The sequence below is a fragment of the Electrophorus electricus genome, chromosome 1 (assembly GCF_041902795.1).
Source record: "Electrophorus electricus isolate QZ-2024a chromosome 1, ASM4190279v1, whole genome shotgun sequence".
Classification (NCBI taxonomy): domain Eukaryota; kingdom Metazoa; phylum Chordata; class Actinopteri; order Gymnotiformes; family Gymnotidae; genus Electrophorus; species Electrophorus electricus.
This window is the reverse complement of record NC_137497.1, coordinates 4,053,275-4,081,220: the sequence shown is the minus strand read 5'-3', so window position 1 is coordinate 4,081,220 and position 27,946 is coordinate 4,053,275. Positions and strand designations below refer to the sequence as shown.

Genomic DNA, 27,946 nt, shown 5'->3' with positions numbered 1-27,946 from the left:
GCGTGCTTGTCTGTTGTGTGTTTGTGTGTGTTTTGCGAGTGCCTGCCTGTTATGTGTGTGTGTGTGTGTGTGTGTGTGTGTGTGTGTGATTTGCACTTGCCTGTCTGTTGTATGATTGTTTGTTTTGCACATGCCTGTCTGTGGGATGTGTGTGTTGTGCACATGCCTGTCTGTTGGATGTGTGTGTGTGTTTTTCACGTGCCTGTCTGTTATATTGTGTGTGTGTGTGTGTGTGTGTGTGTGTGTGTTTGTGTGTTTTGCACATGCGTGTTTGTTGTGTGTGTGTGTGTGTGTGTGTGTGTGTGTGTGTTCCCAGTTAGGTTAAGTTGTCACATACATAGTCATACACAGTATAACTCGCAGTGAAATGGTTGTGTGTGTAAGTGTGTGTGAGTGTGTGTTTTGCGCGTGCCTGCCTGTTATGTGTGTGTGTGTGTGTGTTTTGCGCGTGCTTGTCTGTTGTGTGTCTGTGTTTTGTACATGCTTGTCTGTTTTATGTGTGTGTGTGTTTTGCACGTGCCTGCCTGTTGTGTGTGTGTGTGTTTTGCACGTACCTGTTTGTGTGTGTGTGTGTGTGTGTTTTGCGCGTGCCTGTCTGTTGTGTGTGCGTGTGAGTGTGTGTGTGTATGTGTTTTGTGCGTGTGAGTGTGTGTGTATGTGTGTTTTGCGCGTGCTTGTCTGTTGTGTGTTTGTGTGTGTTTTGCGAGTGCCTGCCTGTTATGTGTGTGTGTGTGTGATTTGCACTTGCCTGTCTGTTGTATAATTGTGTGTTTTGCGCGTGCCTGTCTGTTGGATGTGCATGTTTTGTGTGTGTCTGCTGCATGTGAGTGTTTTGCACATGCCTTTCTGTTGTGTGTGCGTGTGTGTGTGTGTGTGTGTGTGTCTTTGTGTGTTTTGCACATGCCTGTCTGTTGGATGTGTGGCTTGTGCACATGCCTTTCTGCTGTGTTTGTGTGTGTGTTTGTGTGTTTTGCACATGCGTGTCTGTTGTGTGTCTGTTGTGTGTGTGTGTTTTGCATGTGCCTGTCTGTTGGATGTGTGTGTGTGTTTTACACGTGCCTGTATATAGTGTGTGTGTGTATGATTGTGTGTTCTGCGCATGCCTGTCTGTTGTGTATGCGTGTGTGTGTGTGTGTGTTTGTTTTGCACGTGCCTGTCTGTTGGATGTGTGTTTTGCATGTGCCTGTCTGTTGGATGGTTGTGTGTCTGTGTGTTTTTCACGTACCTGTCTGTTGTGTGTGTGTGTGTGTCTGTGTGTGTTTTTCACGTGCCTGTCTATTGTGTGTGTTTTGTGCATCCCTGTCTGTTGTGTGTGTGTGTGTGTGTGTGTTTTGCGTGTGCCTGTCTTTTGTGTGTGTGTGTGTGTGTTTTGCACATGCCTGTCTGTTGGATGTATGTGTCTATCTGTTGAATGTGCATGTTTTGTGTGTGTCTGTTGCATGTGAGTGTTTTGCACATGCCTGTCTGTTGGATGTGTGTGTTGTGCACATACCTGTCTGTTGTATTGTGTGTGTTTTGCGCGTGGCTGTCTCTTGTATTGTGTGTGTTTTGCACGTGCCTGTCGGTTGGATGTGTGTGTCTATCTGTTGAATGTGCATGTCTTGTGTGTCTGTTGCATGTGTGTGTTTTGAACATGTCTGTTTGTTGGATGTGTGTGTGTTTATGCGTGCCTATCTGTTGGATGTGTGTGTTGTGCACATGCCTGTCTGTTGTGTGTGTGTGTGTTTTAAACGTGCCTGTATATAGTGTGTGTGTGTATGTATGTGTTTTGCGCGTGCCTATCTGTTGTGTGTGCGTGTGTGTGTATGTGTTTTGGTCGTGCCTGTCTGTTTTGTGTGCGTGTGTGTGTGTTTTGCACGTACCTGTCTGTTGTGTGTGTTTGTGTCTGTGTGTGTTTTTCACGCGCCTGTCTATTGTGTGTGTGTTTTGTGCGTACCTGTCTGTTGTGTGTGTGTGTGTGTGTGTGTGTGTGTTTTGCACATGCCTGTCTGTTGGATGTGTGTGTCTATCTGTTGAATGTGCATGTTTTGTGTGTGTCTGTTGGATGTGTGTGTTGTGCACATGCCTGTCTGTTGTATTGTGTGTGTTTTGCGTGTGCCTGTCTGATGTGTGTGTGTGTGTGTGTGTGTGTTTTGCACGTGCCTGTCTGTTGTGTGTGTGTGTGTGTGTGTGTTGCATGTTCCTGTTTGTAGTGTGTGTGTGTGTGTGTGTGTGTGTGTGTGTGTGTGTGTGTGTGTTTTGCACGTGCTTGTCTGTTTTATCTGTCTGTGTTTTGCATGTGCCTGTGTTGTGTGTGTGTGTGTGTTTTGCGCATGCCTTTCTGTTGCATTGTGTGTGTGTGTTGCACGTTCCTGTTTGTAGTGTGTGTGTGTGTGTGTGTGTGTGTGTTTTGCACGTGCTTATGTTTTATCTGTCTGTGTTTTGCATGTGCCTGTCTGTTGTGTGTGTGTGTGTGTTTTGCGCATGCCTGTCTGTTGCATTGTGTGTGTTTTGCGTGTGCCTGTCTGTTGTTTGTGTGTGTGTTTTGCACGTGCCTGTCTGTTGTGTGTGTGTGTGTGTTTTGCGCGTGCCTGTTTGTTGTGTTTGTGTGTGTGTGTGTGTGTGTTTTGCGCATGGCTGTCTCTTGTATTGTGTGTGTGTGTTTTGCACGTGCCTGTCTGTTGGATGTGTGTGTCTATCTGTTGAATGTGCATGTTTTGTGTGTGTCTGTTGCATGTCTGTGTTTTGCACATGTCTGTTTGTTGGATGTGTGTGTGTGTGTTTTATGCGTGCCTGTCTGTTGGATGTGTGTGTTGTGCACATGCCTGTCTGTTGTGTTTGTGTGTGTGTGTGTGTTTGTGTGTTTTGCACATGCGTGTCTGTTGTGTGTCTGTTGTGTGTGTGTGTGTATGTGTGTGTGTGTGTGTTTGTGTGTGTGTGTGTGTTTTGCATGTGCCTGTCTGTTGGATGTGTGTGTATGTGTGTGTGTGTTTTGCGCATGCCTGTCTGTTGGATGTGTGTTTTGCACATGCCTGTCTGTTATATTGTGTGTGTGTGTGTGTGTGTGTGTGTGTTTGTGTGTGTGTGTGTTTTGCATGTGCCTGTCTGTTGGATGTGTGTGTATGTGTGTGTGTGTTTTGCGCATGCCTGTCTGTTGGATGTGTGTTTTGCACATGCCTGTCTGTTATATTGTGTGTGTGTGTGTGTGTGTGTGTGTGTGTTGCACGTTCCTGTTTGTAGTGTGTGTGTGTGTGTGTGTGTGTTTTGCACGTGCTTGTCTGTTTTATCTGTGTGTGTTCTGGACGTGTCTCTGTTGGATGTCTGTTTTGAATGTGCCTGTCTATTGTATTGCATGTTTGTTTTGTGTGTCTGTCTGTTGTATTGTTTGTGTGTTAGGCACGTGTCTGTCTGTATGTGTGTGTTTTGCACGTGTCTGTTGTGTGTTTGTGTGTTTTGCACATGCCTGTCTGTTGTGTGTGTGTGTGTTTTGCATATGTAGGTTTGTTTGTGTGTGTGTGTGTGTTTTATGCGTGCCTGTCTGTTGGATGTGTGTGTTTTGTGTCTCTATCTGTTGTATTGTGTGTGTGTGTTTTGCACGTGTCTGTCTGTTGTTTGTGCATGTGTGTGTGTGTGTGTGTGTTTTGCGCGTGCCTGTTTGTTGTATTGTGTGTGTGTTTTGTGTGTGTGTGTCTGTTGGATGTGTTTGTTTTGAATGTGCCTGCCAGTTTTGTTTGTGTGTATGTTTTGCACATGTCGGTCAGTTGTGTGTGTGTGTGTGTGTGTGTGTGTGTGTGTGTGTGTGTGTGTGTTTTATGCATGCCTGTTTGTTGGATGTGTGTGTTTTGTGCTTGTCTGTCTGTTGCATTGTGTGTGTGTTTTGAAAGTGCCTGTCTGTTGTATTGCGTGTTTGTTTTGTGTGTCTGTCTGTTGTATTGTTTGTGTGTTAGTCACGTGTCTGTCTGTTGGATGTGTGTGTTTTGCGCGTGTCTGTCTCCTGTACGTGGACCGTGACCGCTGGTCCAGCGTGGGCAAGATCAAGGCAGCGGCCTGTTCCACGAGTGGACCAGCTGGTCGCAGGCTGGACGTGTGGCACTTCATGAGAGAGTTCGCGGCAGGTGTCACCACGGACAGTCACCAGCTGTAGGGCCTTTTCATGTAGGGCTACCATCACGTAGTCAACCTGCCAACAGTCTGGTGGAGCTGCGTCACCAGGCCTTTGTGACACAGCAGAGGGTGGACAGAAAAACTGCCCGAGTGACGAGGGCGGTGTTGTTTACCCACCGCATCACAGGTTTACAAGCAGCCACTCTAAGACCTCTGGTGTTGCTGGAACACAGTCTCACAGTGGTGGTAAGAGTCTCAGTAATCCAATGTTTCCTTTTAGCCCTATAGTTTGACTTGTAGCTGGGTCATGAACTGATGCTGTCTGCCTCTGTCCTTTCGTATCTTCACAGCTGCTTCCTTGGACAAGGCAGTGGTTCTGCTCAGCAGCCCAGCATCAGCCGCCTTGTTGAGGCCGTTCGCCTGGTGCTTTGTCAGCTTCACCCGGCCGGTCAGACCATCGCTGGCGTCAGGGTGAACATGTGGGCTGCCATCATGAGGGACTACGGTGTCATCAGGGATGTAGTCCTGGGCAGCCTTGGTCTTATGGCCCAGACCCGTATTCAGCTTTTGGAGAATTAGTAGACACTGACCCAGTGGTGAGTTTACCGGATCTTATTGACACTGTGATACAGGCTAACAGGCGGTGCTGCATTTTGTAAGTAAGCCCCCGGAGCATCCAACTCACAGGCACCCTGCCTTTGATTTGAACATCCAGCCGGATGCGTCTGGGCAGGCTTCTCGGCGTGTCCGAGGCCAGCCTCTTCCTCCCGGTGAGACCGTGACGAGCCAGAAGACCAAGTGCCCTGTAGTGAATACCAGAAAGTCCGAGGCTGAGGCGACCACCGCCACCACTGCTGATGGACAGGCCGTCCCTGCTAAGTGGTGCAAGCATGAGCACCATGACTGCCAACAGTGTGGCCAGCCCAAGACCAAGGAGTTTGACCACAGCAGTGGGGAAGACTGTGGAGCAGTGGATGGAGGAGATGAAGAGAGGAGATGCTGGACAGGGTCAGTGATCTGCTGACCACCCCACTCACCTCATGGTATATAGTTTCATATTTATTCCTTTAAGTATTTGGTCTGTGTTGTGAATGAGCTCTGATTAATACTGAATTATACTTCACAAAGTGAACTAGCTGTTTAATACTATATTATACTTCACAAAGTGAATGAGCTGTTTAATACTATATTATACTTCACAAAGTGAATGAGTACTGTTTAATACTATATTATACTTCACAAAGTGAATGAGTACTGTTTAATACTATTATACTTCACAAAGTGAATGAGTACTGTTCAATACTATATTATACTTCACAAAATGAATGAGCTGTTTAATACTATATTATACTTCACAATGTGAATGAGCTGTTTAATATTATATTATACTTCACAAAGTGAATGAGCTGTTTAATACTATATTATACTTCACAATGTGAATGAGCTGTTTAATACTATATTATACTTCACAAAGTGAATGAGTTGTTTAATACTATATTATACTTCACAAAGTGAATGAGCTGATTAATACTATATACTTCACAATGTGAATGAGCTGATTAATACTGTATTATACTTCACAAAGTGAATGAGCTGATTAATACTGTATTATACTTCACAATGTGAATGAGCTGTTTAATACTATATTATACTTCACAATGTGAATGAGCTGTTTAATACTATATTAAACTTCACAAAGTGAATGAGCTCTGATTAATATTGTATTATACTTCACAAAGTGAATGAGCTGTTTAATACTATATTATACTTCACAAAGTGAATGAGCTGTTTAATACTATATTATACTTCACAATGTGAATGAGCTGTTTAATACTATATTATACTTCACAAAGTGAATGAGCTGATTAATACTATATACTTCACAATGTGAATGAGCTGATTAATACTGTATTATACTTCACAAAGTGAATGAGCTGATTAATACTGTATTATACTTCACAATGTGAATGAGCTGTTTAATACTATATTATACTTCACAATGTGAATGAGCTGTTTAATACTATATTAAACTTCACAAAGTGAATGAGCTCTGATTAATATTGTATTATACTTCACAAAGTGAATGAGCTGTTTAATACTATATTATACTTCACAAAGTGAATGAGCTGTTTAATACTATATTATACTTCACAATGTGAATGAGCTGTTTAATACTATATTATACTTCACAAAGTGAATGAGCTGATTAATACTATATTATACTTCACAATGTGAATGAGCTGTTTAATACTATATTATACTTCACAATGTGAATGAGCTGTTTAATACTATATTATACTTCACAAAGTGAATGAGCTCTGATTAATATTGTATTATACTTCACAATGTGAATGAGCTGTTTAATACTATATTATACTTCACAAAGTGTATGAGCTGTTTAATATTATATTATACTTCACAAAGTGAATGAGCTGTTTAATACTATATTATACTTCACAATGTGAATGAGCTGATTAATACTATATTATACTTCACAAAGTGAATGAGCTGTTTAATACTATATTATACTTCACAAAGTGAATGAGCTGTTTAATACTATATTATACTTCACAATGTGAATGAGCTGTTTAATACTATATTATACTTCACAAAGTGAATGAGCTGTTTAATACTATATTATACTTCACAAAGTGAATGAGCTGTTTAATAATATATTATACTTCACAAAGTGAATGAGCTGTTTAATACTATATTATACTTCACAAAGTGAATGAGCTGTTTAATACTATATTATACTTCACAAAGTGAATGAGCTGTTTAATACTGTATTATACTTCACAAAGTGAATGAGCTGATTAATACTGTATTATACTTCACAATGTGAATGAGCTGTTTAATACTATATTATACTTCACAATGTGAATGAGCTGTTTAATACTATATTAAACTTCACAAAGTGAATGAGCTCTGATTAATATTGTATTATACTTCACAAAGTGAATGAGCTGTTTAATACTATATTATACTTCACAATGTGAATGAGCTGTTTAATACTATATTATACTTCACAATGTGAATGAGCTGTTTAATACTATATTATACTTCACAAAGTGAATGAGCTCTGATTAATATTGTATTATACTTCACAATGTGAATGAGCTGTTTAATACTATATTATACTTCACAAAGTGTATGAGCTGTTTAATATTATATTATACTTCACAAAGTGAATGAGCTGTTTAATACTATATTATACTTCACAATGTGAATGAGCTGATTAATACTATATTATACTTCACAAAGTGAATGAGCTGTTTAATACTATATTATACTTCACAAAGTGAATGAGCTGTTTAATACTATATTATACTTCACAATGTGAATGAGCTGTTTAATACTATATTATACTTCACAAAGTGAATGAGCTGTTTAATACTATATTATACTTCACAAAGTGAATGAGCTGTTTAATAATATATTATACTTCACAAAGTGAATGAGCTGTTTAATACTATATTATACTTCACAAAGTGAATGAGCTGTTTAATACTATATTATACTTCACAAAGTGAATGAGCTGTTTAATACTGTATTATACTTCACAAAGTGAATGAGCTGATTAATACTGTATTATACTTCACAATGTGAATGAGCTGTTTAATACTATATTATACTTCACAATGTGAATGAGCTGTTTAATACTATATTAAACTTCACAAAGTGAATGAGCTCTGATTAATATTGTATTATACTTCACAAAGTGAATGAGCTGTTTAATACTATATTATACTTCACAAAGTGAATGAGCTGTTTAATACTATATTATACTTCACAATGTGAATGAGCTGTTTAATACTATATTATACTTCACAAAGTGAATGAGCTGATTAATACTATATTATACTTCACAATGTGAATGAGCTGTTTAATACTATATTATACTTCACAATGTGAATGAGCTGTTTAATACTATATTATACTTCACAAAGTGAATGAGCTCTGATTAATATTGTATTATACTTCACAATGTGAATGAGCTGTTTAATACTATATTATACTTCACAAAGTGTATGAGCTGTTTAATATTATATTATACTTCACAAAGTGAATGAGCTGTTTAATACTATATTATACTTCACAATGTGAATGAGCTGATTAATACTATATTATACTTCACAAAGTGAATGAGCTGTTTAATACTATATTATACTTCACAAAGTGAATGAGCTGTTTAATACTATATTATACTTCACAATGTGAATGAGCTGTTTAATACTATATTATACTTCACAAAGTGAATGAGCTGTTTAATACTATATTATACTTCACAAAGTGAATGAGCTGTTTAATAATATATTATACTTCACAAAGTGAATGAGCTGTTTAATACTATATTATACTTCACAAAGTGAATGAGCTGTTTAATACTATATTATACTTCACAAAGTGAATGAGCTGTTTAATACTATATTATACTTCACAAAGTGAATGAGCTGATTAATACTGTATTATACTTCACAATGTGAATGAGCTGTTTAATACTATATTATACTTCACAATGTGAATGAGCTGTTTAATACTATATTAAACTTCACAAAGTGAATGAGCTCTGATTAATATTGTATTATACTTCACAAAGTGAATGAGCTGTTTAATACTATATTATACTTCACAAAGTGAATGAGCTGTTTAATACTATATTATACTTCACAATGTGAATGAGCTGTTTAATACTATATTATACTTCACAAAGTGAATGAGCTGATTAATACTATATTATACTTCACAATGTGAATGAGCTGTTTAATACTATATTATACTTCACAAAGTGAATGAGCTCTGATTAATATTGTATTATACTTCACAATGTGAATGAGCTGTTTAATACTATATTATACTTCACAATGTGAATGAGCTGTTTAATACTATATTAAACTTCACAAAGTGAATGAGCTCTGATTAATATTGTATTATACTTCACAAAGTGAATGAGCTGTTTAATACTATATTATACTTCACAAAGTGAATGAGCTGTTTAATACTATATTATACTTCACAATGTGAATGAGCTGTTTAATACTATATTATACTTCACAAAGTGAATGAGCTGATTAATACTATATTATACTTCACAATGTGAATGAGCTGTTTAATACTATATTATACTTCACAAAGTGAATGAGCTCTGATTAATATTGTATTATACTTCACAATGTGAATGAGCTGTTTAATACTATATTATACTTCACAAAGTGTATGAGCTGTTTAATATTATATTATACTTCACAATGTGAATGAGCTGTTTAATACTATATTATACTTCACAAAGTGAATGAGCTCTGATTAATATTGTATTATACTTCACAATGTGAATGAGCTGTTTAATACTATATTATACTTCACAAAGTGAATGAGCTGTTTAATACTATATTATACTTCACAAAGTGAATGAGCTGTTTAATACTATATTATACTTCACAAAGTGAATGAGCTGTTTAATACTATATTATACTTCACAAAGTGAATGAGCTGTTTAATACTATATTATACTTCACAAAGTGAATGAGCTGTTTAATACTATATTATACTTAACAAAGTGAATGAGCTGTTTAATACTATATTATACTTCACAATGTGAATGAGCTGTTTAATACTGTATTATACTTCACAAAGTGAATGAGCTCTGATTTCTACAGTATTTTACATCTCATTTATTCTGCTTTGTACTTCCCAAAGTGAATGGCAGCAGTTTATTCTGCATTCTGTTGCACAAAGTGAATGGACACCTATTTAAACTGCTTTGTTCTTTAATAAAGTGAATGAGCATGTTTGCGACTTGCTGGTAATTAGACACATGCTTACAAAAGATGCACTTGTTATTTTGATTGTTATTATTTATTTGATGAACAATAAATGTCGTCCACCTGTTCTGTATTATGTGTGATCGTCTTGTTTGTGTATGTCTCTTGTGTTGTAGTACATGTTGTTGGTGTTTGAAAGGTGTTTAGTGTGGTGTTAGATGTGTCATCACTGTATGTTCATTAAATCTTATGTTTTCTCATGCCCCTTCTCCACATCCTATTTGCTCCTTGCAGCAGCCGTTTTGGAGTGGGCAGCGGCACCATCGGGGGCAGCTGGCGGGCGATGGTGCTGGGGTCAGTGCCCGGGGCCAGAAGCTTCTTGAGCACGGAGAGGTACTCAGAGGCCTGGGCCAGCCACTGCTGTCTGTGCCTGACGCACAGAAGCCTGTACAACCCTCCGGACGCTCTTGTACAGCCCACAGGCCGTCGACTTACGGCCCAGCCGACGGCACTCGAGCTACGCACACAGCAGCTTGAATGGCCACATGCGGTACGGCATCCACAGGAACAGTCCGCTGTGGAAGAAAGCGTCGGGCGAAGACGGAGGTTGCAGGTAAACCAGCCGGGGTCCGGGAGGAGACCACCACAGACGCAGATTCTTGGTCAGTGCCGGCCTCCCAGACTGCACTCTGGTGAAGAGCGTCCGGCTGACCCACTGGTCATCTTAAACGAACAAACAGATGCATCGTGAACATGGGCTTGGCGTTTTCCTCAACCTACCACAAAAGCACCAGAGGGGGGCTGGTGCTGCTCATCTCAGCAGTGGGCACTGGCTGCATTTGCGAAAGCTGCTTTTCTGGTTCAGCCGTCGGCAGGGAGTGCTGGGGTGGGGCAGGGACCTCCGGAGCAGAGGAAGAGGAAGCTGGAACAACACACATTAATGAGCTTAGAAAAGGGCAAAAGATGTCACTTAACGTCACAACATGGGTGTATATGAGCCTTTGGGGACGACTGACACAGCCAAGAAGCTGAAAGTATCTAAAGCTACTGAAGCCTAAAAGCATCGAGTGCTACTGAAGCGCGATTCACTCCAACCCACCCCTCAACGACAACAGCAGAGTCAAGCAAATCTATGTCGTTATGTGCAGCTATGTTAATGAAATAAGCAGATGAAATGAAGATGAATTTTAGCCAGCAAACAGAACAGCACCACTAAACATGCATTTAGTGATTTAATGATTAAGTGCAGAATGAATTAATGACCGTGCAGGGTGAAATAAAGTTATAGCTGTGTTACAATGCATCACAACAAAACAGACCTTCTATTTTATACTTGTGTAGTTCACGCAGTCCATTCAGCAGGACAACTCATCTTCAGTGTCCGGTTCCATGGACACAGCCAGCAGCTCGGCATCGGAAGGCTCCTGTGTGTGCCTGCTGGCGGTGGAACTCCAATGGCTGGAGACGCCTGCGTATGGAAACAAGGAGCAACTTCAGACACCAGAAAGGAGTCACATTCAAAGGCACTCAATGACTCGGTCATCCACCCACACCCGCCCGCATGCACACACCTGGAAGATGGCCGCTGGTGCCGGAGCATCACAGATGGGGAGGTGGTCGCCACGGTTGCGGAGCACGTCTGTGTCCGGCCGCTCTCCTTCCCGTCTCTGCCCTGGATGTACTTTTGCAGCGCCTCCATCTTGCTCCCAGGCCTCACCGTCTGCCGCTGGATCCGCTGGACGTGGCTGGATTAACAAAACCTCACACGTAACCGCAAAACGTTCCACGTTCCAACGCTGCTGTGTTTGTCATGCGTGAATTCAGCACCTGCCTCCTCTTCTCCCTGTGTTACCCTCATACAGGTCCCTGTATGAGACACTCTGGTGTTCCCCGAAGCCGACGAGACGCTGTTTCTCCCGCCCAGGAGAGGAGGACCCGTCCCTGGTCCGGCGCTCCCCGACGGCTCTCATTACGTCGGGAAAGAGGCTCGCGTCCTGGACCAGGGTGTCCTTGTTGACCATAGCAGGCAACATCAAAGTCTCTTCACCCTCGTGCTCCCATTGAAGGGCCGCCAACACCATGACGGCGTATCCCATGTCGTGGGTCAGCAGCCATTTAAATGTTTGACCCCGGTACGGCCCGCACTGGACCGTGCTCTCGCTCAGCACCAGCCAGGTGTTCCTGGGGTCATCCCCTGCTCTCCATCACATGGTCCTTGGCCTCCTCCCTCATCCTCTCGGTGCTCCAAGCCCAAGACGGAGCCGGCCGCCGCTTGTAGGCGTTGGACTGCTCCACGGCCTCGGGCGAAGGCTGGAGGGTGAGCTCGCCGGAGGTCTCTCGATTAAATGCAGGCTTGTACTCCATTCTGTCCAAAAGGAAACAAGAGAGGAAGAGACAAACATCGTGTGCACGCACGTCTGCGGAGACAAAAGACGACATGCGCACACATAAAACTTTGACAGGCTGCTTACTTGAATTGTTGGTCAATACCCAAACTGTAGAAAGACGAACACACACAGCAGTGCCACATACAGATCAGTACCGACACGGTCGTGGTTTGCTTAGTGAACACTTACAATGAACGCGGTAGACCGCTGCGCATCTGCAATACAGACAACAGACAACACAGACATACATCAATACGGTCAACCTCGAGTTGTAAAGCACCACTCCAGACGTGCATACAAGCTAGCTGGGCGCATTTAATCATCCATGTTAATGTCATCTAGTCAGACACTCTGTGTTTTACACAGAAATGACCGAGACGAGCGAGCGATTTAGCGAGCTAGCTCGGTCGCTCGGGTGTGGCTGCTAATTTCGCCCCTTAAATCTCACTTTTACATTCTTGACGTACGTAGACGGGGAATAAAAGCCAGATAAAGACCTACAGCAAACGAATCGAAGAGCTCAACTTCAAACAACAGGAGAAAGCGGCTGTGCTGATCTGCACTGTAATCCGCAGACAGTCAGCTGGTGCTCGGCAGCTTTTCCAGTCGCGCTAGTTCACTAGCTAGTTGGCTAACGTGCGACAGCTTTCTTTCAGTCGTCTAACAAAGCGGATGTGTTCAGATTCCGCTCATACTGAATAAAATGCACTAAAGCTCAAAGACGGTGAAGCACCATGGCGTTGTTCAAGCATAACCCACTAATGTTAGTGTCCAAGAAAGCTACTGAAACACGTCTGCTAGTGTTGGTTTGTAGCTAACGCTGGTTTACACTGCAGCTACAGTACAGCACAGCATCGACCTGTTCCAGCCTCTCCAGCTTTATTCCTCTCCAGTGGCTTGGCTGTTTTGTTTTGTGATAATGGTGTTTGCCCTGGTTTTCTCTCTGAACTGTGAACTCTCTTCTTCTTTGTGTATTGAGGACGAGTGTCAGGTGCTGTGCTGATCTCCACTGTCATCCGACTCCAACACACCTGAACCGGCGTCTCCTCATTAGATGCGCACACCTGAATGAACTCCAACGTCCACGAACGCTCCACCTTTACTGCTGATGGGTTATATTCACAAAGAGCTGTTTGTCCAGAAAATATGAATGTGTCTGCTGACTATAAGCATGCACGATATATAAACATATTTATATGCATTACTCATTGTATTGTTAAGTTTAAAGGCTGGTACGCTCGATGATAATCTGGAATGCCATCAATTCCAGTATAACAAATGTGAAGGGGACGCATCCGGTTTTATTGGGCCAAAATGTAGAAGAAACTGAGGAAGTTGATGGAGGGCAAGAAATCAAAAAGAAAACATTTAAAATGAAAAAAGTGGCTGTAAAATAAGAAAGTACTACAAAGAAAGATGAAATGCGATCTGTCACCACAAAATGAAACTAAACAGCGACTGCTGGGACTGCTATGAATGGTAGGCTGGTAGGTAGAATGGTAGGGGAAGGCAGACGAGAAGATCACTCAGACACAACTCTGTGTTTAGTGTTTAAAGTGTCTCTCTTCAGATGGATGACATCTGTGCACAGGTGGGAGCAGCAAACACACACAAGCTTATATGTCTTACTTTATACAAGTGTGAACTGAGTGGCCATTTGAACTGTAATCAAACAGATTTTTGTTCAGCACATCTAGACACTTTCTGCAGTGTAAAAACTTATTTAATGGTGCAACCTCAAAAATCCATGTGTAACAAGCAGGTTAATTGGTTTTATTCAAATCAAGTAAATTGTTTGATTATAAGAAGTAAAATAACCAGAACAGTTCACATGACCAAATTAACTTAATTAACAAATAAACTTTACAATTTTACTGAGTACATTCAATATCTTAGTAAGGAAGTTTTAAATACATTTATTAAATAATTTATTCAATTTAGCGCTATTATGTCCCTTCAGGTTTTCTCAAGTTTCTTGTCAGAATTGTCTAAGAAAGTGAGAGAGGCTTGTGTGGTGGTAATGGAAAAGCTCAGAAGAAGGAACGGAGGACGCAGACAGTTCATTGTCATAGATGAGATTTTAATCTTTTCTTTTGAAAAAGTGGATAAAACTGTTTGCTAATAAAAGAACGTCTAATGATGCAAAGAGAAAAGCTATTAATCAGTCCGGAGGTTTCCTCTTACCCTTGCTTAGCGTAGCCGTACCCTTTATAAGCAGTTTGATAGCATCACACAAAGATTCTGCTATTCCCTGAACAAAACTAATGTTTATTTTGTTCATCAGCTCATCATACAGAGGTCGCCAACACGTAGAACACCATACAATGTTATCAGCAACTTTAGATAACGTCTCATTACAATTTTCAAGTAATGTTTTGATGAAAAAAGATTTTCCGCTATTGCTAGGACCACAAACGATACATGAAAATGGTATTTGCATTCTAGCATCTAAACATTGAGTTACAGACATTTTACAATAATGCTAAAAAAATACAAATCCTATATGCAATCAGATTCTTAATACCCGTACGCAGAATCCTGAAATCGGGCAACAAAACACGTTTGTCCTAAACAATCCTGAATCTTTTAATTCGAGATTTGTGTTTGAAGAGAAAGCCCTTTTTATCTCTCACAATTTGATTGTGGGTGGTCGTAAGTACTCTAGTCTGTTCACCATTTTTCACACATTCGTCAACCGGTTCTGTCAAGAGATTTCAGGTTTACGAGTTTAGCATTTGAATAGTTTAAAGTGATACCCTTGGCTTTCATTGTTGTTTTACCTTTGGGAGTCCGATACCCATATGTTTTAGGTCCCGAGCTGACAAATTCTACAATCTCATCACCACAGTCCAACTCATTTGTAAGACCCCCCCAGGTAATCACCCAAAGGTGGTATCCAATCACCTTGACGACTTTTGAAGATGATGCTATCCGTGTCTGTGTACAAGCAACGGTCTTGTAAACAATCTATCAAATTGTACAGCTCGTACATATTTTCCATGTGCATGCTCTAAAAGATGTGATTGTCACAATCACAAACTTAGATTCTATAAGATAATGATGATGAATTCATGGGTAGAGATATTTCATGGAATGATACATAATCAGATAGCAAAATATTCACACAACAAATTTGTCCAATAAAATATTCAATATAGCAGTTTATTTCATAGTTTGTGTTAAACAACATATTAATTCATACATTTTCCCTACAACTGTCACGGTCATTTAAACTGGAGTTGAAAGACAACATTGAGGACACTGAGGACTGTTTCTATGAATGTATATTACCAATGACAGTTGGGAGGGATACTAGTGGTTACTTCTCTGCCTCGGTTGTTGTGCTGAATTGCGTGTCTGTGTGTTTGTATGTGGAGGTGACGTAAAACGTATTGAAGTGGAGCTACTGTTTGTCAACTATGTTTTTAATTTTATCCATGTGATTTATGTGTTGTCTACAGACTTGTTATGCTGGGACTATTTGCAATTCTTCCTTTAGCTTTTTGTTCTAAGGGCAGGGCTTAAAAGGGAGGCTCTTCATTTTTCAGCAGATTTGTTAAATGAGCCGTTTCCATGGAAGCAGCCTTGACTCTCAACCACTGTCCAACCAGACCACTACATAAGCCAGATCTACTCTAATCTACAAACAAAAAGCTTCAATGGTCAGAGCTTTCATCTTCTTAACTGTTCTGAACCAAATCGACACCATTGTGTTAAACAGCAAATCCCCTGGTATCTCAGACGTCTCTGTCAAACTGCTTTCTGAACAGCAAGAAATAGTGCTAGAACATGAGCTCTCTGCCCTCCACCAATTTCACCAGAAACTGCAGGATCCACCAGAACTAACTACATCATATGTAAAACAGCTAACTCAAAAGCCTGCAAAACAACTTTCCTTCAAATTTGAGTAGTGTGCAGAATATGCACATTCTAGAGTCTCTTTCTCTGGAACAGTTGGCATTGGCACTGAATATCAATTCAGCCTCTATTTTTAACGGAAACTTCTCTCAGACCTTACTTGTGTGGTTACATATTTTGTTTCAGTGCACAGTAACAACCACCTAACACTTTACTCTGTAACATTGAAATCATAATTATGCAAATGTATGCATAAAATTATTGAGTATATGTGTATAGTAGAGAGTGTGTATGCTGTATATGAGCTTTGCTCACCAAAGCTGGGAAATGCCTTACGTGTAGAGCTTGGTCCGGAATTTCTCACCATTGTCCTGAATATTACAAACACAGTCTTGAATAATATTTAAACCCTACAAATCCTTCTTATCAAGTAAAATGGTTCAATTTTATTTCATTCCAACCAGGAAAAAATATAAATATTATTCAAGGTAATAATTTAACCACAAAGCTCTTGTGGGTTGTTTTTGTATGTTTGTCCTTCAGAATTTACCTTTATAGCAGCATTTAACTGACACTTTTTGTCCAAAGTTACTTACAACTACGACTGAGTACAACTTGGGCAATTGAGGCTCAGGGGCCCAACAGTAGGAACTTAGCAGTGGTGGAGCTTGAATCAGCAACCTTCTGATCACAAATCAAGCACCTTCACCACTGAGCTACCACTTCGGTTCCAATGCTGTTCCAATCTGTTCCAAATGGTTCTAAAAGGCCCGCGTCCTCTCATTGGCCTGTTCCAGTAGGATTCGCGAGTTTTCATTGGCTCTCCCGTTGCTATCCCGTTGCTGGCTCATCACACTGTCACACTTCTCACGGCGTGCGGTAAGTATCGACGGCTAAGGAAGTTTCCCTTCCGTTCGTTTTTCAGACGTTTTACGCTCTTTTTCTTTACCTGGCTTTTATTCCCCGTCTACCTACCTCGGGAATGTACTGTAAACGTGACATTTCATGGGCCCGATTAGCGGCTCGCTCGGCCGGTGGTTTATGTGCGAAATAGCGGGTGTCCGACCATCTGTCTGGCTAGATGGCATTAAAATGACTGATGAAATGTGAGCAGGTAGTTTGCGTGCTCGTCTGCAGTGGCTCGTCTGGAGTGCTGCTTTACAACTCCAGATCGACCGTGTGTGTTGCTGTAATGTATTGCGGACGTGCGGCGTAGTACCGCGTTCATTGTAAGTGTTCTCTGTATGTGACACTGATGTGTGTGTGTGAGAGAGAGAGAGAGAGAGAGAGAGAGAGAGAGAGAGAGAGAGAGAGAGAGAGAGAGAGAGAGAGAGAGAGAGAGAGAGAGAGAGAGAGAGAGAGAGAGAGAGAGAGAAAAAATAATGTGTGACCTGCTGGTTGATCTGTGATTGTGTTGCCGTTCTTTAGGCTGTCCTGCGATAAGGAGGTCGTTTGCCTGATGCGGGGTCGCACTCTGGGGAACAGTGTGACCTCGCTGTACAGGCACAGACAGCAGTGGCTAGCCAAGTCCTCCGAGTACCTCTCCGTGCTCAGGAAGTTTCTGACCCCAGCACCATCACCGGACAACCTGCACGCACGCGCGCCGCTGAACGGTAACCTCTACGATATGCTTGATTGTCACGTGTGCGACGTGCGTCGTGTGCCTTTTGTTCCTTCAGGTGACCGAGAAGCTTGCCGACGCCGCTGCCAGCACGGCGGCATGGGCTACAAACGTGGGGAACGAGTTTGGGCAGGTCCTCATCAGCATCCTCACGGCGGCATGGGCTACAAACGTGGGGAACGAGTTTGGGCAGGTCCTCATCAGCATCCTCACGGCGGCGGAGGGCGAGGGCCTGCTGCCCATGTGCGTCAAGCTGATGGAGCGGTACCGGCGAGCCCGCGAGGCCCCTCCCCAGCTCCTCTACGTGGACCGTGACTGCTGTTCCAGCGTGGGAAAGAGCAAGACAGCTGCCTCTTCCACGAGTGGACCAGCTGGTCGTCAGGCTGGACGTGTGGCACTTCATGAGAGGGTTCGCAGCAGGTGTCACCACGGACAGTCACCAGCTGTACGGCGTCTTTGTGGGCCGCCTCTCCTCCTGCGTCTTTGGCCCGTCTGCAGGAGGCCAGGCAGTCGGAGCTCGGGGAGGCACCGCGGTCCAGAGGCCGTCTGACTGACACCGGGTCTTCCGGCAGACCCACGGCTGGAGCTGGCTCGGCACTGTCGGCGCCGCACGCACGGGGCCCAGGAGACCGAGCTGCTGGTCCAGGAGCTGCTGGAAGACTACATGGATGTGACGGACACCATGGGTGTCAGGCTTCTGGACTGCAAGAAGATGGAGGACATCTGGCAGACCCAGAGGTGCCACCTCCACTGCATTCAGGACCCTCCTGGTGTTCAGCTGTACAGGAGGGTGGGGCAGGTGACCAGGGGAGGGGTCATCCTGCCCATGTATTGCTGCGCACGCGGTTCCACGTCCCTGGAGTCGTTCCACCTGCACCTGAACCGCTTCGTACCTGGTAAGTGCCTCTCTCGCACTCGCTCTCTGTATGCATGTCAGCACTGTTTACTAAAAGCCTCCTTTCCTCGACTGCTGCAGGTACAAGTGTGAGTGCCCTGCACTTCCAGGCGTACCTGCTGGAAGGGTTGGTGAGGTGGAACGAGGACCTCGCGGCAGCGGCAGTGGAGGGAAGCTACTCGGGGCTGCTACAGCGGACAGCTGCAGCACTACGCCAACCAGCTGAGCCAGCAACTCCTTGGGCTCCAGCTGGCTGAGGATTACACTATTCCTGGAGAGTATACAGGTAATCCCCCCCCCACCTCTCATATTCTCTCACACACACACACACACACATACACGCACACACACACACACACGCGCACACACACACACACACACACACACACACACGCACGCGCACACACACACACACACACACACACACACACACACACACGCACACTTAACCATTTTTTACCTGTGATGTATTAAACACTTGTATAGTTGAGCTCATCAGGGTGGAGTATCTCTACTCTCAGACTGGCGTAGTGCTGCAGGAGGACCTCGGCAGGGATCCAGACGCTCCAGATGGGATCAGCGATGAGGACCTTCCAGAGCTGGAGGACGAGGGCTTCGAGGACGTGGATGTGGGATTTGATGAGTTTGTGGACCCCACGTGCTCTGAGCACAGTCTCGAACCACTGCCGCCTCTCCATCACGCAGCGGTGGGACCTCGTTCTCCGGCTGCCTCGTCGCGGACCCGGCCGAGTCCTCGGCGTCTGGGATGACCAAGGAGACCGTTCCTGACTGCCAGGTTGCTACCCAGACTCAGGCTTTGTGTGGGGATGAGGAGGATGTAAGTACACTGTAGTTCTTTCTGTTCACTTTGTATTTACATGTACAGCGCAACACGAGTCCTAAGCACTCCAAAAAAAGGTGTTCAACCATATGAGAGCAGTAAACATTTGTGTGCTTCAGTCCAAAAGTGTATGTTTCTTTCTTTTATTTCTAGGAGAGCCTGGGACCTAATGGTGTTCCAGGCTACCATCATGTAGTAAACCTGGCCGACAGTCTGGTGGACCTGCGTCACCAAGCCTTTGTGATACAGCAGAGGGTAGACAGCATCGTTGCTCTCTGGGACAAACTGCCAGAGAGTGACACGGGCAGCGTTGCCTAGCTACCGTATCACAGAGACTGACTTATTAAGGGACGGTTTAAAAGCAGCCACTCTAAGACCTCTGTTGTAGCTGGAACGGAGAGTCTGAAGCAGTAAGCTCACTCTCAATAATCCAATGAGTTTCCTTGAGTTTGACTTGTAGCTGTGTGAATAATTGATTCTGTCTGTCTGTCTGTCTGTCTGTGTGTGCTTTTGTATCACAGCTGCTTCCTTGGACAAGGCAGCGGGCCTGTTCAGTGGCCCAGCGTCAGCCGCCTGGTGGAGGCCATGTGCCTGGCGCTTTGTCGGCTTCACCCGGCCAGTCAGACCGTCGCCAGCGTCAGGGTGAACAGGTTGGCTGCCGTCATGAGGGACTACAGCGTCATCAGTGACGTAGTCCTCGGCAGCCCCGGCCTCGTGACCCGGACCCGTATTCAACTTTTTGAGTTGAATCAGCAGACACCTGACCCAGTGGTGAGTTTAGGGGGTTTTATATTGACCTTATTGGCACTGTGGACTATACAGGCTGAGTACTAATAGGCTGTGCTGCTGTTTTTGTTACACGTACAACGCCAGGAAGAAAAAGCAGGAACAGGATGTTCTGCACCTGAGCGTTGGCCAGTCCAGCACTCCCATGGTGGCCCCAGAACCCCTCCCTCCCACGCTGAGTAAGCTCCCGGAGCGTCCGACTCACGGGCACCCTGCCTTTGACTTTAACATCCAGCAGGATGCGTCCGGGCAGGCTTCTCAGCGCGTCCGAGGCCAACCTCCTCTTCCTCTCGGGGAGACCCCGACGAGCTCCGGTCCGGAAGGCGACGCGGCTTCTGCCACCGTCGCCACTCCTGCTGCCCCTGCCGCGCCGGCCGGGCCCAAAGTGCCCCGGACCACGGCGTGGCGTTGGAAGAAAAAGGCAGAGGCCGAGGCCGCTGCTGCCGCCGCCGCCGCTGCGGATGGACAGGCCGTCCCCACGAAGCGACGCGAGCATGAGCACTACGCCTGCAAGCAGTGTGGCCAACCTAAAACTAAAGAGTTTGGCCACAGCAGGTTTCACGGGCTGCACTTCTGCACGGCGGCAGGTGGGAAGACCGTGGAGCAGTGGATGGAAGAGATGAAGAGAGGAGATGCTGGACAGGGTCAGTGATCTGCTGACCACCCCACTCACCCCATTGTTCATACTTGTACATAGTTTTATATGTATTCCTGCTTTAATTATTTATTCTGTGTGTATATTTATTTCTATTTTAATTATTTATTCTGTGTGTTGTTCATAATCATTTGTACTTCACAAAGTGAGCAGAACTGTTTAATACTGTTATACTTCACAAAGTGAAGCAGCACTGTTTAATACTGTTATACTTCACAAAGTGAAGCAGCACTGTTTAATACTGTTATACTTCACAAAGTGAAGCAGCACTGTTTAATACTGTTATACTTCACAAAGTGAAGCAGCACTGTTTAATACTGTTATACTTCACAAAGTGAAGCAGCACTGTTTAATACTGTTATACTTCACAAAGTGAAGCAGCACTGTTTAATACTGTGTTATACTTCACAAAGTGAAGCAGCACTGTTTAATACTGTGTTATACTTCACAAAGTGAAGCAGCACTGTTTAATACTGTTATACTTCACAAAGTGAAGCAGCACTGTTTAATACTGTTATACTTCACAAAGTGAAGCAGCACTGACTTATTCTGCTTTGTACTTCACAGCGTGAATGAGCAATGACTTGCACTCTATTTTAAGTCTCAGTTATTCTGCTTTGTACTTCAAAAAATGAACGAGCATTGATTTCTTGTGCTTTATACTTCACAAAGTGAATGAGCACAGATTTATTGTGCATTCTGATGCACAAAGTGAATGGGCACCAATTTAAACTACTTTAAGAAAGTGAATAACTTTGTGTCTCATTACCAAAATCTCACAAATGATGCACTTATTTTGATTGATATTTATTTCATGAACAATAAACAACTATTCAAACAGTTCGGTTTCCTGTGTAGGAAATGACATTCAATTAAGTCAACTTTAATCTTATTTTTAAATGAACATGCAATTTTAACTATATATATTAGTGGGAGATATTTTTTAAAATGCGGAAAACCATTAGAAATGCGTAAGCCAATGAAACTGACATTCTGTGAAATGTCTGGATTTTTAATCTTAATCTTCAAATTTTTAATCTTAATCTTAAGTGAATATAATTACAAACAGATAGAAGATATTGAAAAGCCAGTCTAACAGTATGAAACAAAGCTACTTGACATGCATGATCAACTGCATATGGCTACTTAATATGCGAAACAACAGCCGACCCTCTATCGCCATAGTCCCGCCTCCTTGCCAGAGAGGTCACAGAGGTCACCAGGCCAGGAATTTGGGCAGATTCTGGGTTCTGGGTGAACCGTGCGTCCGGGAAGGCCGGGGACGGCGCGGATGGGCTCGGGCGCCTCCGGAAGGGCCAAGGGGGGGCCGAAGCAGCTCCGGAGGGGCCCCGGGGCCCTGGACTGGCCACAGAGAAGATTGGCCCCAACCATTGTGCACGCAGTTTACTGATATTCTATGCTAGTATCATGAGGGACGGACTTTTCAGAGTACCTGGAAGTAGGCTGCACGAGCACTGTACCAGTATGTGAAGGTGTGCGGGTCTGGTGAGGCGGTGTTACAGTCTGACACAGTATAAGACATATAAATTAGTCATTGACTACAGCAAGAATCAGCTGGCTTAGGACCTCTCAAGACAAAGGTTCCTTTACACTCCACATCAAGCAGCTATGTAACTAATTGAGAGTGATTCAAAAATTATTTGCAATACCAACTTTATGAAGCAATGCTAAACATTACATTCACACTTAAACAGATTACATTTATAGTGTTTGGCAGACACTCTTTACCAGAGTTTCATACATATATTACTTACCTAAGAAAATAAGATATGAAAATAAATACATAAATGAAAAAATACACAACACCAAGTCTCTCCAGTTCATTTATCCCCTGACAAAAAGTCACATGTACCCATGTCCCATAATCATTTACATGACCATCAGTTCCTCACTGCACATCAGCATCAGTGTGCACTGCCAAAAACCTTTATTTTTAGAAACATTTTGAAGTTAATTAAGTCTTCTCAGTACTACTCTCAGTGCTTTCATACAACCAGTGAAGCACCGCGATTCTTCCTGCACTACACTGCATCAGACTATGTAGTTCATAACTGACCCTTCATTTTATCACTTCAATTAAATGATCAGATATATTAGTCATCTTATATCTAACATGCTCATCCTGAATAATTAAATCTGTAATGTATTAGGACTCATAAATATGAAAGTATATTGCATGACTACATAGCAGGACAGCAGTTTTGCACCTGCACCAAACTGTACTAAACCATATATTTGCTTTGACCCAAACTAGATGATTGACTAACCTTGTCCTGGCATCATGAGTTCTTTAACAATGGCAGAACCCATTGGAATATCACTTTAGAATCAAGTATCGTCTACAAGATGAATGACATGGGAAAACTGGAATGTTGCCAGGGTTAAACCAAAGTATCTACTCATTGCATTTGTGTACGCAAATGCAATAGGTGGGTGGTTAAGGGTAGACAAGTGTGTAGCGTTTATATAGGGAGGTGGTTAAGGGGAGACTGGTGTGTAGAGTTTATATAGGGAGGTGATTATGGGAGGATAGGTGTGTAGAGTTTATATAGGGAGGAGATTATGGGAGGATAGGTGTGTAGAGTTTATATAGGGAGGAGATAGGGAGTAGACTTAGAGTTGCATACAAAGATAGAAGAACAACATAACAGAAAAAATGAATGTATATATCACTAGCCTAAGACCCTTTAAACACAAGAAATACTGAGAGCTAAAACTAATACATCCATATGTTGTTTATTTATTGCCTCATCAAAAAACAGGCCAACACCAGGATGTTATTACAAGATGGCGCTGGTGAGGTCGGCTGCCGTCACGACTGCTCCGTCCACACCTGGCACTTTTTTCACTATTTTTTTCACTCTTTTCACTATCTCTGTCATCTCTAAAACCCTCCTCTCTGCATCATAACGTGCATCTCATACAGCAGAGATGCTCTTATTTCTCTTGATCTACAGAACACTCACCTCAAGCCGTCTCTAACCTCGGACCCAAGATGGCCGACGGAGGTCCTGAGGTAGAACAAAGGATGTGATGCGAGTAAACGGCCTTGAAGAAAGCGAGCTGGCGTCAGGAACAGGCTGAGGACTTGGGCACACCGAGCTCCCTTACCTAACATCCTGCTAGCCAATGTCCAGCCTCTGGACAACAAGCTTGACGACCTCCTGGCCAGGATAAAGTTCCAGAGGGACATTCGGGACTGCAACCTACTCTGCTTCACCGAATCATGGCTGAACCCAGCGGTACCAAGCCAAGCTATCCAGCCGGCCGAGTTCTTCTCGGTTCACCACATGGACAGGACGGCAAATTCGGGGAAGTCGAGAGGCGGTGGAGTGTGTGTGATGGTAAACAACAGCTGGTGCAACGATGTCAGTGTTGTTACTCTTGCCCGCTCCTGCTCAGCCAACCTGGTGCTGCTCACCCTCAAGTTTCGTCCCTTCTACCTTCCTCATGAGTTCACCTCGGTCATCGTCGACACCGTGTACATTCCACCTCAGGCCAACACAGACACTGCACTGTGTGAACTTCATGAGGCTCTCACACAGTTTCAGGTACAACACCAGGATGCTGCACTTATCCTTGTTGGGGATTTCAACAGTGCTAACCTCAAGCGTGCAGTGTCCAACCTTTACCAGCACGTAACCTTCCCCACCAGGGGAAATAGGACACCAGACCACTGCTACAGCCCATACAAGGACAGCTACAAGGCACTAGCTCATCCACCATTTGGTGAGTCGGACCACACCGCCATCTTCCTCATACCAAAATATAAACAACGGCTGAAACGGCAAACTCCGGTTCAGAGGGAGGTCGCGCGCTGGACAGACCAATCGGTGGCCGCTCTGCAGGATGCTCTGGATGACGCGGACTGGAACATGTTCCGGCGCAGCACTGATGATGTCAGCAAGTATACGGAGGCAGTAGTAGGGTTTATTGGGAAACTGGTGGATGATACGATCTCAAGAGCCACCATCAAGATGTTTCCCAACCAGAAGCCCTGGGTGGACAAAATCATCTGCGAGGCTCTGAACTCTCGCACTGCTGCCTACAACATGGGGATCATCAGCGGGAACATGGATGAGTACAAGTCTGGGGCATGCGGGGTGCGCAGGCGGTGAGAGAGGTGAAGTGGCGCTACGGGAGGAAACTAGAATCACAGTTCCAGCAGAGTGGCTCTAGATTCCTGTGGCAGTGGCTACGGATAATCATGGATTACAAGAGCCCACCCTCCAGACTGATGATCAGGGACTAGACAGCATCTGCTGTAGAGTCCTCAAAGCATGTGCATACCAGCTAGCCCCGGTATTCACCGACATCTTCAACTTCTCCCTGATGCTCGGTATTGTCCAATCCAGCTTCAAGCGATCCACCATCGTCCCTGTCCCAAAGAAATCTCGACCTTCCGGCCTCAACAACTACCGCCCTGTTGCCCTCACATTGGTCGTGATGAAGCGCTTTGAAAAGCTGGTCAGAGACTTCATCACCTCTTCACTGCCAGCCTCCATGGACCCACTGCAGTTTGGATACAGCCACAACCGCTTCACTGATGATGCAACTACACATCTGCTTCAGACCATACTGACCCACCTGGACAAACGGAGGGGTAATTATGTTAAAATGGTCTTTGTTCACTACAATTCAGCATTTAACACTATCATCCTCTCCCTACTCACTACTAAGTTGGAGGATCTAGGACTGCATCCATCCCTGTGTGACTGGATCTCCAACTTCCTAACAGACAGACCACAATCAGTACAGGTGGGCAAATGCGTCTCATGCACCCTCCCCCTCAGCACTGGAGCTCCTCAGGGTTGTGTCCTAAGCCCCCTGCTCTACTCACTGTACACCCACGACTGCGTGGCCACTTCCAGCTCTACCATCATTGTCAAGTTCGCTGACGATACCGTTGTGATGGGCCTGATCTCGGAAAACAACGAGAGGGCCTACCTGGAGGAGAAAATAATCTCCTCCTAAACATCAGCAAGACAAAGGTGCTGATTGTGGACTGCAGCAAGAAGCAGGAGCGGCACTACCAACCTCTGAGGATCAACGGAACCACAGTGGAGAGAGTTGACAGTTTCAGGTACCTCGGAGTTCACATCTCGCAGGACCTGTCCTGGTCCCCCCACACCAACTCCCTGGCAAAGAAGGCTCGTCAGCATCTTTACCAACTCAGACACCTAAGAGATTTCAGACTGCCCTCCAAGGTGCTTCTACACCTGCACTATCGAGAGCATCCTCACGGGGAACATCACAGTCTGGTTTGGGAACAGCACCGAGCAGGACAGACAAGCACTCCAGAGGGTGGCGCATTCAGCAGAGCGCATCACTCATACGGAACTTCCTGACCTGCAGACCATCTACTACAAGCGGTGCCAGACCAAGGACCCCACCCATCCCAACAATAGTCTCTTCTCTCTGTTGACGTCAGGGCAGTGCTTTCGCTCCCTGAAGACCAACACAGAGAGACTGAAGAGGAGCTTCTTCATGCAGGCCATTCGGGCCCTGAATCAGGGCAACTGATGAACTGTGGGGACCACTCTGTGTACTCTGTGTACCACTCTGTGTACTGTGTAAAAAGACTGCAATAACTGTAAACTGTAAATTGTAAGAAAAACTGGAAATTCTACAGTGTCTATATACAAATATATACACACACACACACACACACACACACACACATTATATATATATATATATATATATATATATAGTACATTGTGTATATATACATGTTATACAAATATTGTAATCCTTGCATCTCTCCTCAGCTCGAACAGAACAGTCACAAAGGCATTTCACTGCAAGTTAGACCATGTACGATTATGTACGTGACAAACTTTGAAACTATTTTATCCACCTAACACCGCCACCTGTCATACACGCAGTCACTGTTTAATGCAACTAGTTCAGACTATTATAGAGCTTCAAGTAGCGATATATATTCAACTGAATAGACATTTAACAGCATATTGCCATCCCATTACTCCAAATTCCTACAGTAAAAACACTACAATCTCATAATCTTAATATGTTGCAAAGTGTTTTCCAAGTATATCACAGAGTGAACTAAAATTTGAATCGTTTTTTTCCATGTAATTTCAAAATATACTATAGTGAACTGATTAGCTATTTGCACAATATTGCTCTATATTTTATCCACCTTCCCACATTAGGAAATCTTATGAGTAGCTAAGAAAGTGATCTTTATAAATGTAGTGGATTTAACAGAAAAAAAGGGAAGGTTTGAATTTCCAAAAAATAAAACTTCTCTTCTATATATCCTCCTGACTAGACTAAGTCTCCTATTTTATTTTATTTTTTTACTTCTGCAATTGTTTGGAAGGTAATGAGCATACTGAAAACATTTACATTTTTTAAAATGTTTTTATTTTAAAAATATCATGTGTCCACTACAGTGGACATCTGAACACACTACCTATGAAACTGAATTGTAATCACAGTAAATCAATCCCAAAGAAAATACCAAATTGTCATAATATTTATGATGAAAACTACTAACAGCTGAGCTAATCTATATGTAACTCTTTTCTAGTGTATGTCTAGTGTTTGTATTTTGATGTTATGGAGTTATGTTTATGGAGTACGATATTTCAAAAAGCAATTCCCTGTCTTTGAAACACAGAGGAAGATCTTGCACTTTGTACACATCACATACGTTTTGCTGTTGCAACCAGACCTGCAAAACATTGATGCATGTGTTTCATCCACCATCTTTGGGAGATGGATGGCCTCATAGTGTCTCAAAGCTGCATTTCTCTGAGGTTTCCACTTTTGATGTGGGGGAGTGTCATCTTCACTCTCACTGGAGATTCCTACTTGGACCTGAGTAATAATCTGCTCACCAAGGAGCAATTTGAATTCAAGGAACTTCAGTGGTTTCTTTCCCAGAACTTGGCAGTCAGTCAGTCTTATACTGAAGCCATACATTGGTGATTGCCAATCAAAAAAGTGGAAAATTGTATGCACTGTCCATTTCCAAGTGCGAGTGGCCATCCTATAGAAACTTAGCAACT

At 43.4% G+C, this 27,946-nt stretch overlaps 1 protein-coding gene and 1 long non-coding RNA gene across 6 annotated transcripts in view; both read left to right on the top strand.

The window, feature by feature from the left end:
* Positions 1-27,946, top strand: part of LOC113569248 (NACHT, LRR and PYD domains-containing protein 3-like) — a 164,624-nt gene that overhangs the window by 40,015 nt on the left and 96,663 nt on the right. The gene's annotated exons all lie outside the window — the stretch shown is intronic.
* LOC118240890 (uncharacterized) lies at positions 2,586-10,947 on the top strand. Its single transcript, XR_014125289.1, has 3 exons — positions 2,586-4,329; positions 4,434-5,126; positions 10,140-10,947. It is a non-coding gene; the product is annotated as an uncharacterized LOC118240890 (long non-coding RNA).